We start from the raw sequence: 13,983 nt of genomic DNA, 5'->3' as shown, positions 1-13,983 counted from the left end.
TAAAAAGTAATGTAGAACAAGAATTCATTTTACGTCACTTGGCCTCAGAACACCATGAAAAATTAGCGAAGAGAAACTAAGACCTAGCCACACTTTGTTAAAGTTTTCTTGTGTTTTGTTGTTGTTGTTTTTTTAATTTCAAAAGACAAAGAAAAAGCATAAGCAACTTTAAGCAGATAGAAATAAAGGAGGTGGAAATATCAGCTTATTGTAAGACTTCTTTTTATTTTATTTTTCGTTCATAGAAAATGTAGGAACAAAAAAAAATGTGATCAAAACAAAAAGAAAAATTAGAACTTTAGAATGACAAATACTAAAAAAAATTACAATTATCAACAGCTTTAGTTCATTAATGAAACAAAATCCATCATACTAGATAGACGTCAAACTATTTAATATTTAAAAGAGACAAAGTTAAGCAAAATAATACTAGTTTAAAGTAAAAGGATAATGTAGCAATAATAGACAAAAATAAGTTTTAAAATGTAAGCCAGCTGTATTTGTATAAGACAAAACAGAATTCGAGGCAAAAGCCTTTAAGGTCAAGGAGGGTAATTTATGTTGATAAAGGTGTAATGCATAGTGAAGACTGAATAGCCATGAGCCTATTTGTGTCCGTCACATAGAACTAACATAGATAAACCAGTCTGAAAAAGAACTGTAAACATGGCCCTTGGTGCGAGATCTTGATTCAAGAGGGAAAAAGTAAGTAGTCATACAACATTAAGAATCATGAAGGGATAAAAATGGACTTTGGAAGAAGTGGAGATGACAGTGTCTCAGAGGTGGTAGCACTGATGATGCAGATTTGAGGGAATTTGAGTACAAGATCAACTAGTTTTGTCCCTCAATTAGCTCAGGGATTACAAAATAGGTCAGCACTCAGTTCACAGGTAAGAGAGTGTGTGTGTGTGTCAGTGTGTGTTTACTGTATCTAAATACCCATTCTCTACAATGACTACCATGCTTTCTTGTCTTACAGTGAGCTCTTTTTGGTCATTTTCCCAGCCTCACTGGTCTCTCTTGGTTTGTTACTACTAGTTTGGGATAACAGAGAAACTCATAAAGAGGACTAAGAAAGTTTTGAGTCCAGGCCGGGCTCGGTGGCTCACGCCTGTAATCCCAGCACTTTGGGAGGCCAAGCGGGTGGATCACGAGGTCGGGAGATCGAGACCATCCTGGCTAACATGGTGAAACCCCGTCTCTACTAAAAATTAAAAAAAAAGTAGCCAGGCGTGGTGGCGGACGCGTGGTGGTGGACGCCTGTAGTCCCAGCTGCTGGAGAGGTTGAGGCAGAAGAATGGCATGAACCCGGGAGGCGGAGCTTGCAGTGAGCCGAGATCTCACAACTGCACTCCAGCCTGGGCGACAGTGCGAGACTCCGTCTCAAAAAAAAAGAAAAAAAAAAGTTTTGAGTGGAGCAGCAAGAAAAGAAAGAATAATTGTAGTAATTCAAAAAGAAACCATTTTAAACCAGCTGAAAACATAAAGCGTTTAAATCTTTACAAGGATTGTATTTATTTACATTCAGTTAGCTTCATGTTATTAAAAATGACTCACTGAGATACTGATATATCACTATTTTGAAATTATTCCCTTTTATGATTAAGGAAGTCAACTTTCATTAAAATACTGAATGTCATTTCGTCTCTTCTGTGTCTTAAATTTCTGTTTGTTTTTGTTGCTCTAATTTACTCTCATACAATGTTCCTTTTATGCCTTACGTTAGCCTAATGGGAACATTTTATTTTTTGGTTTGACTCCTTCTCAACATCCACAAAACATATTAAAGCACCTATGCTTTTTACCATCATAAAAACATAATGTTCAGCTAGCTCCCTGGCATGAATAAAACATCACTGAAGACCATTAACCATACATGACAAGCTACAGTACAGTAATTGCTATCTTTATACAGGACAATCGTGACTATAAGGCTGATGACTTAAAACCATAAACCCAGTCTCACTTCAATAGTGCACCAACTGATATTTTAAGTAATGTTTTCTTTTCTTCTTTTTAGAATGACTTATAAATGAAAAACTTTAACAGGAAGATCTCATTTATTAAATGGATCCAGAATTTCCATTGTAACACACCTTAGAATGCAGGAAATAAGCTTACAAACCCAGCCAAATTCCTTGCTGTGAAATTCACCTTACTCATTCATTAACCTTTATGCAGAATCTGTTTACTGTTAATAAACTGTTTAATTTACTATTGAATGCTATTTATATGTTTAGACAAATTAACAATGACTCAGTATAAACAAAAAATGAGAGAGAAAAAAAGCTAAGAAACTAAGAAAGCATAGTTGCCTGGAGGGTTCATGTCTTGACCTCAGAGAAGTGCAGAAATATAAGCTGTGGGGCGGTATGCGATGCTTAGTAGATACTGGCTGGGTGAATGAAGGACAGAGCCAGTAAGTTTTATAAAATGATCTTAAGGCATAAAAAAGAGGATTAATTGTTACATTTCCACTTTTCTGGAAAAGCTAAGTGAATTATACATTTTCTTAAAGTTGCATGCAAATGGGTAAAATAAAAATAAATTTTGGTGCTTAAAAAGTAAATTCACAGCTATTGGTAAGACACCCAGCCAGGATGACTTATTTTCAGAGAAATTAAAGAAACCAAAGCTTTGCTTTTTTTCTGGATGTCACTACATATATATGTTACCCAAATATGTAAAATGACAGCATTGAAATGTCTGTTTTAGAAATGTCCATATGAAATGATTAATTACACATTATGTAACATATCTTCTTTCCAGGTTGAATTTAGCAAGCTCTGCGAGAAATATTTTTCAGCCATGCAGTGTAGCATGGGAAAGTAAGAACAAGATGACTACACATAGAAATTAATGAAATAGAAAAGGCAACATGGAGCAACGGGTTTACCATCATGTGTTCATGATACTTATTTGTGTATCATGTGAAGACTATTATTAGTATGTGAAGAGAAAGTGAAAGGTTTACAGGAGGCAGTGGGTGTTGTCTAGAAGGAAATGCAGGCCTACTTCACTGTTTTTGAGACTGAACTTTTTACTGTGACCTAAGCACTAATACCTTTACATCCATACATTATCACCCTTAGTTTTTATGACAATCCTATGAGACAAGTACTGTCATAATTCTCATTTCATAGATGAGGAAAGTGAGGCATAGAAAATTATATGGGTTATTTCAGGTGTCACCACACAGTAGCTAGTTTGCATTTGTTTTCAGCCAAAACATAGTTCTGCAATATAATTATGACCTCAGAAGTAACTAGAATACTTTGTATATTTCTTTTTTTTTTTTTTTTTTTTTTTTTTTTTTGAGACGGAGTCTCGCTCTGTCGCCCAGGCTGGAGTGCAGTGGCGCGATCCCGGCTCACTGCAAGCTCCGCCTCCCGGGTTCCCGCCATTCTCCTGCCTCAGCCTCCCGAGTAGCTGGGACTACAGGCGCCCGCCACCTCGCCCGGCTAATTTTCTTGTATTTTTAGTAGAGACGGGGTTTCACCGTGTTAGCCAGGATGGTCTCGATCTCCTGACCTTGTGATCCGCCCGTCTCGGCCTCCCAAAGTGCTGGGATTACAGGCTTGAGCCACCGCGCCCGGCCTACTTTGTATATTTCTATGGAATTGTCCATAGTTACTTCGCAGTATTTGTATACTGTACCTTGCATTCTGCAACTATGAATTCTCTTGTGTTCTTAAAAAATTAGACGGTTGCAATTATATATCTAAACCCTATAGAAATAATAAAGTCAGTATGTAAAAACTCTTAATTTCAGACAAAAACTAGAGAATGTTTCATTATAATGTAAAGAAAAAGAATAGAAAATCCACTGCAAGCTTACTTTAAATTAGGCATTTCAAACTGGCAGCTTGACATACTGAAATCTTTCTGTCTCACCTCCTGCCAGCTAAATTATGTCTTGCAGAGTTTATTATATTAGGAAAAAAAAGATTTTCTTTGGGTGAGGAATATTCTCTTCAGTTGCCACAGACTCCACTATTCTCCATTATACTGGACCAATTCACACATTTATATTATCTGCTAAGAAACTGCAGGCTTCTGAGTTTGTCAGAACTTTCAATCATGAGCCCCTTGGTAAATTTAAAATATGCTATTGAATTATTAACGTAATTTTTAGAATATGTCTACTTGATAAAATGAGGTAGACCTATAATTACACAAAGTAAGTCAAACTGTATCAGAATAGTTTTTCAAAGCTTAGTCTCTACAAGCAAAGATTGAATTATTAAGTAGTCAACCATATCTGTTAACTTCTTTAAACGTTTTCTCCACATGGAAAGGAATAGGAAATAAGATATTTTTCTTAAGCCAGATGAAAAATTTGAGATGTGTTAAATTGCAAGATGTGTTAAATTACTCTGCTAAATATATAGATCTATCAGAGAATAGTGTTGAGGTTATCGACAGAACGTGGGGATGGGTTGTCAATGGCATTTTCAGGCTGTCAACTTAACTGTCAGGATGAAACTAATTGGTACATCGTATGCAGCATTATCATGTATGATTTGTTCTAATATCTTTTCTAGTACAATATCTAATATCTTTTCCATGTACGGTAATAAAGCCTCCAGTATTAGTGATTCTCCTTCATGTGTGAAATGACATTTTAAAACGTATATTGTCCCACAATATAAATGGATTTTGTTTCAAATTGTGTTGTATGAAGTTGAACTTTGTGAAATTGCCAATATTTGACTATTTTTGACCTACCAAAAAAAGGTAATTTATATGGTTCAACCTAATACAATAGTTATGCCAACCTAGATAGTATTATGCCAAACTGGGAAAATGTTTTTCAACAGGAACTGAAATACAGGTTTGTTTTGAGATTAGTAATAAACATGCATTGTGTCTCTGCTTTCTGCCAGACCCTGAGCTCTCAAGGAAGGTCATTTTCTCTCTTCATCCTCCTAAGTCTTGTATGTGTTTGGGTTTCCCAGAGCTTGGCCATAGGGCGCCTCTTCTCCATACTCCCCAAAAAATCTCATGCAAATGTGCTCATAGATCCTAAATGTATCTCTAACCCAAACCTACACTCTGAACTCTGACCTCATTTATTTAACTACTTTCTTAACTCTCGAAGTGGATGTCTCATGGGCACCTCAGATTTACCTATCCAAAGCAAAGTTCATGATCCCCTATCTCACCCCTCTCTGCTTTTGTTCCATCCTTCTCCATCTTAATGAAGGACAGCTCCACCTACCCAACTGGTTGAGTTTAAACCTGGGAGTAATCCCAACTCACCCTTCCTTTCTGTGACCTCTGTCTTGTCCAATTTTTTTTTTAAATAAGTCTATCCATAATCTACCCCTTTTCTATCTCCATTGCAACCCCCATAGTCAACTATCTACTCTCACCTGTTACAATAACCACCCAATTTCTTCTTGAGCTTCTACTTTAGACTCCCCATAGTCTCTCCTTTATAACTTTATAAATTATACTGTGTTTAGGAGAAAATGCAATATCCTTGCTGCTTACAAGGGCCTAGATAACCTAGCCCCTACCTCATAAACCAACCTCTTCTTTGTATTATTTCGTTCATTGTATTATTTCAGTTCTTTAATCACAGAGCTCTTTTCTGCCATCAGGCCATCATTATATTCCCTCTCTGGAATACTGCTTTCCTCCTTAACTCTTACTTATCCTCAAGTCTCAAATAACACTTTCTTAGAGAGGCTTTCCCTGATTCTGTCCTTAATCTAAAATAGGTCCCACTTATTCTTTTATATGACATACTATTGCTTTTTCTTCATTGCACTTAACACAGTTTTCAACTAGGTACCTTAATGCATGTGTGTTTGTTTAATGTAAGCTCTGTAAAGGTAGAGCTCTTGTCTGCTGCTTTCACCTCCATGTCCAGGGCCCAGTCCACAGTGTATGCTATCTGCTTGAAATGAAAAGTATAGTCTATACTGGATCTTGATACTTGAGGAAAGCCAGATGTTCAGAGGAGGATGTGAGGGGCTTTTGGAAATGTGGTATGGTTTCAAATCCCATCTTTGTTTTGGGTGACTTTTCTGAGCCCCTAGATTGTTTAAGTTTTCTCAAAACAGTTACTTTGTCTATTTTGTGTAGAGGGCACTGCTCTATTCCCAGTGCCCAGAAAAGTGCTTGATAATTAGGGATGTTCAATAAATATTTGTTGAGTAAATGAACTGTTTCCTCTTTCACAAAGTTCCTTTCTCATGAAACTATGAGGGTGGTAAATAAAGAAAATATAGGAAGCATCTAATATATAGCAGGTACTCAATAATGCCAGAAACCCTAGTGGGTTTTTCAAAACATAATTCCCACATTTTTTACAAGAGTGATTCTCAGAGGCCTTAGAACCCCATGAAGATTGGGGGTGGGGAGTAGTGAGGTGGGTATCTTAAACTTACCCCTGTGACCTTTTTCAAACTACCTAAACTTATACTTCATGTCCAGTGCCTACTATAGACTTGCTATTTTTGATGAAGAATATATCATATTCTTCAGGTGTGCTAAGGCAAAGATTAAGAAAAATATGTCTAAATCTTGCCTAGAACCAATGTCACAAGAATAATAGCTAATAAAGGAGAACTGTAGATCAGAAGACTATCAGTGTTGTTAGGTTAAAGTATGTCTATTAAAAAAGGAACTGTGAAATAATTATATAGTGATGCTACTGTCTCTCTTCTGGTAAGAAATATCAGAATGTGTGCTTGATAGAGTGTCTCTCTGGGTATATTACTTTGGATTCAATTTTAAAGGCATTTGCTAGCCCTTAATGTTTTTTAAAAGGGAGAGAGGAATAGATTTCTTGTTCTCCAAAATCATGTATTAACCTTACTTCAAGTTTCTTTTTCAAGGGAAATATTTATACTCCCAGTGACTGGTTGGAAGAGATGCAGTTATGCCACATTTACCTTTGTTTTATCGAGTTTAAGAATTTGTGAGATCTGTATTCATTTTTATACTGGTTAATTAGGCATGAAATCCAGGAGGGATAAAGGAATGAAGGTTAGAGTCACCACAGGCTGTCACAAATCCCAGAAATAGGGGAAGTGAAAATTCACCAACCAATTGAACCACACATTACATACAGCCAGACCCTGGGCTACAGAGGATGCATCTTCAGCAGTTGGAGTAGATGAAAGTATCTCTTAAAGCCCTCTATTGATCTATAATTGTAAAATGTTTACAAGCATTTTGATTGTGTATACAACAAAAATAAGCAACTTTAAGTGCCCTACTTCTGTGGCACATACATTTTCATAAGTTACAGATTCTGTTATCTGTGCTTTCTTTAGTATGTGGACACTGTTCAAATTTGAATATTCTAAATGTCAACAAAGAATAACAATGTTTATGACTTGACCATAAGGAAATCCACAGTGCAAAATCTGAATTTTCATGTCCTTGGAACATACTGGAAGTGTCACTAGTCAGATAAATCCATTAGAAGGAAAACTTCTGGTAGAGGTATAATCCAGAAGGGAAGCTGATTGAACACAACTGCATTATTTGGTTATAGCTGAACTGCCTCACTGTAGGGTTTCCAGATTCATCCAGGTAAATCCTTTCATTTTCTTCCACTTCAGGAGTTCTCAGTCTTTGCTGGTCTGCATGTCCACCATGGAGTTCAGGTTCAAACTATTTTTGTCCATGTCCTTACCCAACCCTGAGTAGGTGCTTGCTTCTTGGATCCCTGCTAGCACTTTTTCATTCCCTATTAACTAACCACCTAGTTGGCCTCCTCTTGCTTCTTTCTTTCTTTCCTGCTATTCACAGATATTTTTGATAGCTCCTTCCTGCAGCCTGAGGCAGCTCAATGAGCTGTTTTGCTGTCTGATCAAAACATTGGTTCAACAGATCCCATTCCTTCTTGACTTTTATTCCAGTCTTTCAACAATCCTACCAGGTTACTGGGTCATAGCTCTCATTGTAAGCATTAACATATAACTCCACAACTACATTTTTTAAAGTTTAGCTGTATGGAAAAGAATCATGCATATTAATCCATGACCTATTTCAGTATGGTAGTTTGGAAGCACTTCCTAATTAAGAAACTCTTAAAGAAAGCATATGGCATTATCATGATCACTCCAAATGGACCTCTTTTTAAAGTCATTTCAGATTTCACCAGCAGTACACATTCACTCCTGATTTGGAGTAGGCAAGTGACCAAGGATACTGGTATATTCAATATTTTAAAACAAACTTACTGGTAAAAATCAGTTCTTGTTTCAAGGAAATAGATGATGGTCTTATAGTACTTCAAAAGGGCCCATTATGATACAGCTATGCTTTGTAAAAAGATTCATTATTTTAGGTTAAGCAATTTGGAGAGAGGAAACCATAAGAAGGCTGTGGTTGGAACTGGAACCTTGTAAAATGCAGATCAAAATCACTGACTGTTCATACTTGAAATTATAATAAATGTAAATTGTGACCTTGGTATTATGGCATAGTCTTTTAAAAATATCTTTGTTTTTGTTTGTTTTTCACTTTCTTCTCTGTAATCTCTCATATTCTAGTACTACTGAAATAGTTTAGCTTTGTAAACCTTAAGCCTATGTTATAAGCTATTAAAACAGGTAGGTGTTGCTGGGTTTTTTTGTTTTTTTGGTTTTTTGGTTTTTTTTTGGCTGGGTTCCATCCCGCAGACCCCAGCTGCATGATGGATGAATAACATACTCAGGCACTGATACTCAGTGAAAGAGTGGGCTACAGGACCAGGCCACTGACTGAAAGAGATATAGCAACTGTGGCCCTGACTAGCTGACTCCTCTGACATTTGTTCAGCACACATTAAATGACAAAGGCTTTGAGTCAGCACCACTAGAGGCTAATTAACCTGGTTACCTTCCCCGCCCCGTGCCCCCAACCCCAGAGAGCCATCCTGCCCGCTAATGATCAAAGGTTAGTTTTAGGACCACATGAGTAAACAAGTTATTTAGATAAACTCCTCTACATTCCTAGGTATCCACGCCCTATGCTTTTAAGATAGTTCAGCTGCTTTCAGCCAAGCATTTTACTGAGTTATGTAAACCCCCAGGCCTTCCAAGAAGGTTTGTGTTTATTTCCTATAATTTTATAATTTCTCCCACCATCCTGACCCAACCCCCACAGTTTTTGAGACAATGTCTCACTCTGGTTGCCCAGGCTAGAGTACAGTGGTGTGATCTCAGCTCATTGCAGCCTTGACCTCCTAGGCTCAGGTCATCCTCCCACCTCAGCCTCCCAAGTAACTGGGACTACAGGCATGCACCACCACACTCGTCTAGTATATTATTGTTTTTGTTTTTTAGTAGAGATAGGGTTTCCCCATGTTACTCAGGCTGGTCTTGAACTCCTCTACTCAAGTGATCCACCCGTCTCAGCCTCCCAAAGTGCTGGAATTACAGGTATAAGCTGCCATGCCCAGCCCTAAAATTGCTTTTGTAATTAAACTTCCAAATAAACATGTCTGGCCAGTAGTCAAAAGATAAGTCATCTTTATTTTTTAAAATAATATATATATAAGCATATGCCCCTTGTAATGACTATGGCAGTCATGCCATAAAAGCAATTTCTAGTCCACCACTGCAGTTATTTAGATTAGTTATTTGATTTCCATTAATCCAAAGAAGACCAGAACATCTAAGTATCTACAATATGCAACCAACTTTCTGCTTCAGACTTTATAAATGTATTCTGAGTCTCAGCTGACTCTTTGTTATGTCACAAGTCTAAGCCACCATGTAAAAAATAGACTTCGTGACTCTATGTAAATAAGATTTTCTGCCTGTAGGGAATCAGTTCTGTGAAATTCAGTGAGTATTAAAACAGCTACAAAGGATTTATTAAGGAGAGAAAAGTGCATCTATTACTGATTAGGATATTTTTAGAGAAAGGCACGTTGAACAGCAACCTTTAAGTAATCAAGTTAGTTAATCACAGTATCAAATGACTTTAGTGCTGTAAGGAATCTGAAAGATCAAAGACCAACCCTCCTGTTTTACTGATGAAGCCTAGAGCTTTTTCTAAGACCAGCTTTTGAAAGGACCTCACACTAAACTGCAAGGTCACTGAAGGCAGTGTATAATGGTTGCTTATATACAAGGTGTTTGTGCAGTGCTTGAGATGTATTAAGCATAGAAAATATGAATTTACATGATGAATTAATAAATGATTTTAAAAATAAACGAGTAAAGGAATTAATATGATCTCCTTGGTGTTACATAGGAATTTCTGTTATGCAAATCATAATGAAGGTTAATGTTACCTATTTTCAAAAAGTACTGTCATTTTTAAAGGAGTCTCAATTAGTCTTAATTAGAGTCTCTCTCTCTTTCACACACACACACTAAATATATTACACTATTAGATATAGTCATTGAACTTGTAATCATACTCCTTTTCATCCTCTGTATATTCAAATGAACCAGGGATATAAATGTTCCTAAATGTGGCTGAGTGTGGTGGCTCATGCCTATAATCCTAGCACTTGAGAGGTCGAGGCAGGCAGATCACTTGAGTTCAGGGGTTTGAGACCAGCCTGACATGGTAAGATACCGTCTCTACTAAAAATACAAAAATTAGCTGGTCTTGGTGGCATGCGCCTGTAATCCCGGCTACTCGGGAGGCTGAGGCAGAAGAATCACTTGAACCCAGGAGGCAGAGGTTGCAGTGAGCCGAGATTGCGGCCTGCAGTCTACCTGGGGCAACAAAGTGAGACTCCATCTGAAAAAACAAACAAAAAAATAAATGTTCCTAAATGTTCTTCTTGTCAATTGTCAGAAAACCAAATCTCCAGACAGAGTATAAATGTCAGGGGTATTCAGCATTCTGATGTATGTAACACAAATCCCTATGCAACAGACAGGAAGTAATATTAATTCCTTTACATGGATTCATATTTTGAATGTCTCCTGTATCTTTATAAGTCTTTTGTCTTCATTCTGGACCTACAGGTGTTTGGATCCAGTGCTCTGTGTCCCCTGATACCCCACACATGTTTTCTTGTCTAAGCTTACATTTTAATCAAGCTACATTTTTAAACAGGCATTTCTTTGGATGGATTGATTTTTAACAAGACATTGATCTATGTGAGTTGGACCATCTAAAAAGTCCGTAACAAATCTGGGGCAATTTGAAAAATAAGTAATGATAGCAATGTAATATAGCCTTTAGAATAAAATAAATACCTATGAGTCTCTACTGACAAAAATAATTTCAATACATAAGTAAATGGGAGTAAAGGGACAGCTATTTCTTATAGCAGAATTCCAATTGATGAATGTAGAAAAAATGATGAAAATAGAAAAATCACAGTGTGTCAAATACAGCATTAATCGTTGCAGATAATCATTAACATTAAAATTAGCATTCAAAGGTATGATGAGAAACAGGATATTTGTATAACCTTAAAGTATCCAACCACGTGACACTTTTTCACAGATTGGAGGAGACTAAGGACACGTGACAACTCAATGTAATATGGGATCCTAGATAAAATCCAGAGTCAGAAAAAGATCATTGTTGAAAAAATTTAAACAAGGTCTATAGATTACTCAATAACATTGTATCAGTGTTAATTTCCTGGTTTTGATGATTATGCATTAGTTTTAAGTAAGATATTAACATTTGGAGAAACTGGATTAAGGATATATGGGAACTCTACTTTTTTCAACTTCTTTGTAAGTCTAAAATTATTTCAAAATTAAAATTTAAAATGTTTTAAAAATAAATACAAAGGTTATAACACTCTTATATTTGAGTGGCTCTTTATAAAAGAAGCTTAAGAGATACAGATGTTTTTATGATCCACACTTGACATGGGAAGTAGATTCCAGTCGTTTCAGTGACTTGCCCAAGGCTACCCATTATAGAGCCAGGTGTTCTGTTAGATTCCATTTTCCTCTCTATAGAAACTACTGGGCTTGACTATTTCATTCTCATAACTACTTTACAAAGACAGAGAAGGCATATTGTTCCCATTTTGTAATCTTTGAGTTCCAGAGATTTCTCAAAGACCTAAAAATAGAACTATCATTTTACCCACAATCTGACTACAGATTTTTTTTACTACCCAAAGGAAAATAAATCATTTTATCAAAAACACACCTGTACTCATATGTTTGTTACAGCACTATTCATAATAGCAAAGTCATGGGATGAACCTAAGTGTGCATCAACATTGGATAAAGAAAATGTGGTGTGTATATATATGCCATGCAATACTATGCAGCCATAAAAAAGAATGAAATCATATACTTTGCAGCAACATGGATGGAGCCAGAGGCCTAATATTATCCTAAGTAAAATAACTCAAAAAATCAGATACTAAATATTCTCACTTATAAGTCGGAGCTAAACACTGGGTGCACATGGACATAAAGAAGAAAATAATAGACACTGGGGACTCCAAAACTGGGGAGGGTGAAAGGGGGTGAGTGTTGAAAAGCTGCCTGTTGGATACAATGTTCACTATTTGGGTGATATTTTCACTAGAAGCCAAAAACTCAGCATCACATAATATATCCATGTAACCCTCCACATGTACTCCCTGAATCTAAAATAAAAATAAATGAAGTAATGAATGAGACTGAGTTCCAGCAAAAGTAAAAAAATGCCATAAATAACACAGGTTAGTGAGTAGATAGTTGGAAGTTAAGTCCAAGTTTTCTGTTAACCCAGTTTTGTTTTTATTCATATTCCGACAGGCATTTCTGTAGAATTCCAAGAGACAGACATTTCTGTAGTGAAGACACTGCACTGGGCACTAGATATGTGTGTGTGTGTGTGTATGTATGTGTGTGTGTGTATGTGTGTGTGTATATATGCCACGTGTCCTTAGTCTCCTCCAATCTTTGAAAAAGTGTCATGTGGTTGGATACTTTAAGGTTATACAAATATCCCGTTTCTCATCATACCTTTGAACACATGTATATATATATGCAAAGGGATATGACTTGTTGGGGGTCATATTCAATTAGATGAGCTTTGAAAGAGGATTAGAAGTTGGCCAGGTGAAAGGAATTAGGAATATCATTCTAAGTAGGAATGGTGCTTAAAATTCTGCTTCTGGCAAGCTTAAATTAGTTAAGCTGTCTCATCAATTCCTCTGAGTTATCAACTAGATCTTACCATAGTTGCAATGGTTCTGGTAAAAGAAGTGCCTGCTGGCAGCTGTATAACTAATTTCAAATTTTATATATATATATATACACACATATCTGGCTGGCTTGGGAACTGTGAGATCACATGCTGCTCTGGCACGAGGGCAGCAGCATAAAGCATCTGGTCAGAGAATACATATAACCTCCAATCCTCTGATACTATGTCCCTGGGTTGGACATGCTGCCTCAGCTTTAATTGGTGAGTTGGTGACAAGAATTTCCTCAATTCTGGAAGCCCGGCTCCAAATTGTGGGGTGTGTGTTTGTGTGTGTGTGTGTGCGTGTGTGTGTGTGTGTGTCTTAACTGTGTTACAACACTTAATCTGTTTAAAGACTATGGGTTGTTTAAGTGGAACATCTCTCTGGATTTATCTAATCTGGCCAAGGTTGCACAATTCAGATTATCTGAATTTGTCCTTTCCTTCACTGGTTTCAAACATGTTCAGATTAGCCTACAAAGAGGATAAGTTCAACAAGGGAGATGTAAGGCATTAACATTTAAGCTCAATTCATCACCACAATTCTGCAAATAACAGTGTAAGGCAAGTTCAGGCAGAGTAAAACCAAATGATTATTTTCTGCAGGGTGGATAGTTTCAGATCTTGAGCTTGTGCCATTGTTTTGGTGACATGCGGAATTTATGCATCTATATTTGAACAAGATTTAACACTAGTACAACAGCTGTTCCTTAGAACAAATGAACTCTTTGCTTGTATAAGAACCTTTAACTTAACCTAGAGGGAGAAAACAGTGCCTCATAGTTTACTCACGTGTGATCTTTTGCCCCAAGCCTGCCTTCAGACTTTCGGACAATAGACTTACACATTTGGGATTGCAGG

General features: G+C 36.7%; 1 protein-coding gene across 2 annotated transcripts in view; it reads left to right on the top strand.

Annotated features, from left to right (window-relative positions):
- Nucleotides 1-13,983, top strand: part of SERPINI1 (serpin family I member 1) — an 86,491-nt gene that overhangs the window by 11,504 nt on the left and 61,004 nt on the right. The window lies entirely within an intron of this gene.

Source organism: Chlorocebus sabaeus, chromosome 15, assembly GCF_047675955.1.
Source record: "Chlorocebus sabaeus isolate Y175 chromosome 15, mChlSab1.0.hap1, whole genome shotgun sequence".
Taxonomy (NCBI): Eukaryota; Metazoa; Chordata; class Mammalia; order Primates; family Cercopithecidae; genus Chlorocebus; species Chlorocebus sabaeus.
The sequence above is the reverse complement of the archived record's forward strand: the minus strand, read 5'-3'. Positions and strand labels throughout refer to the sequence as shown.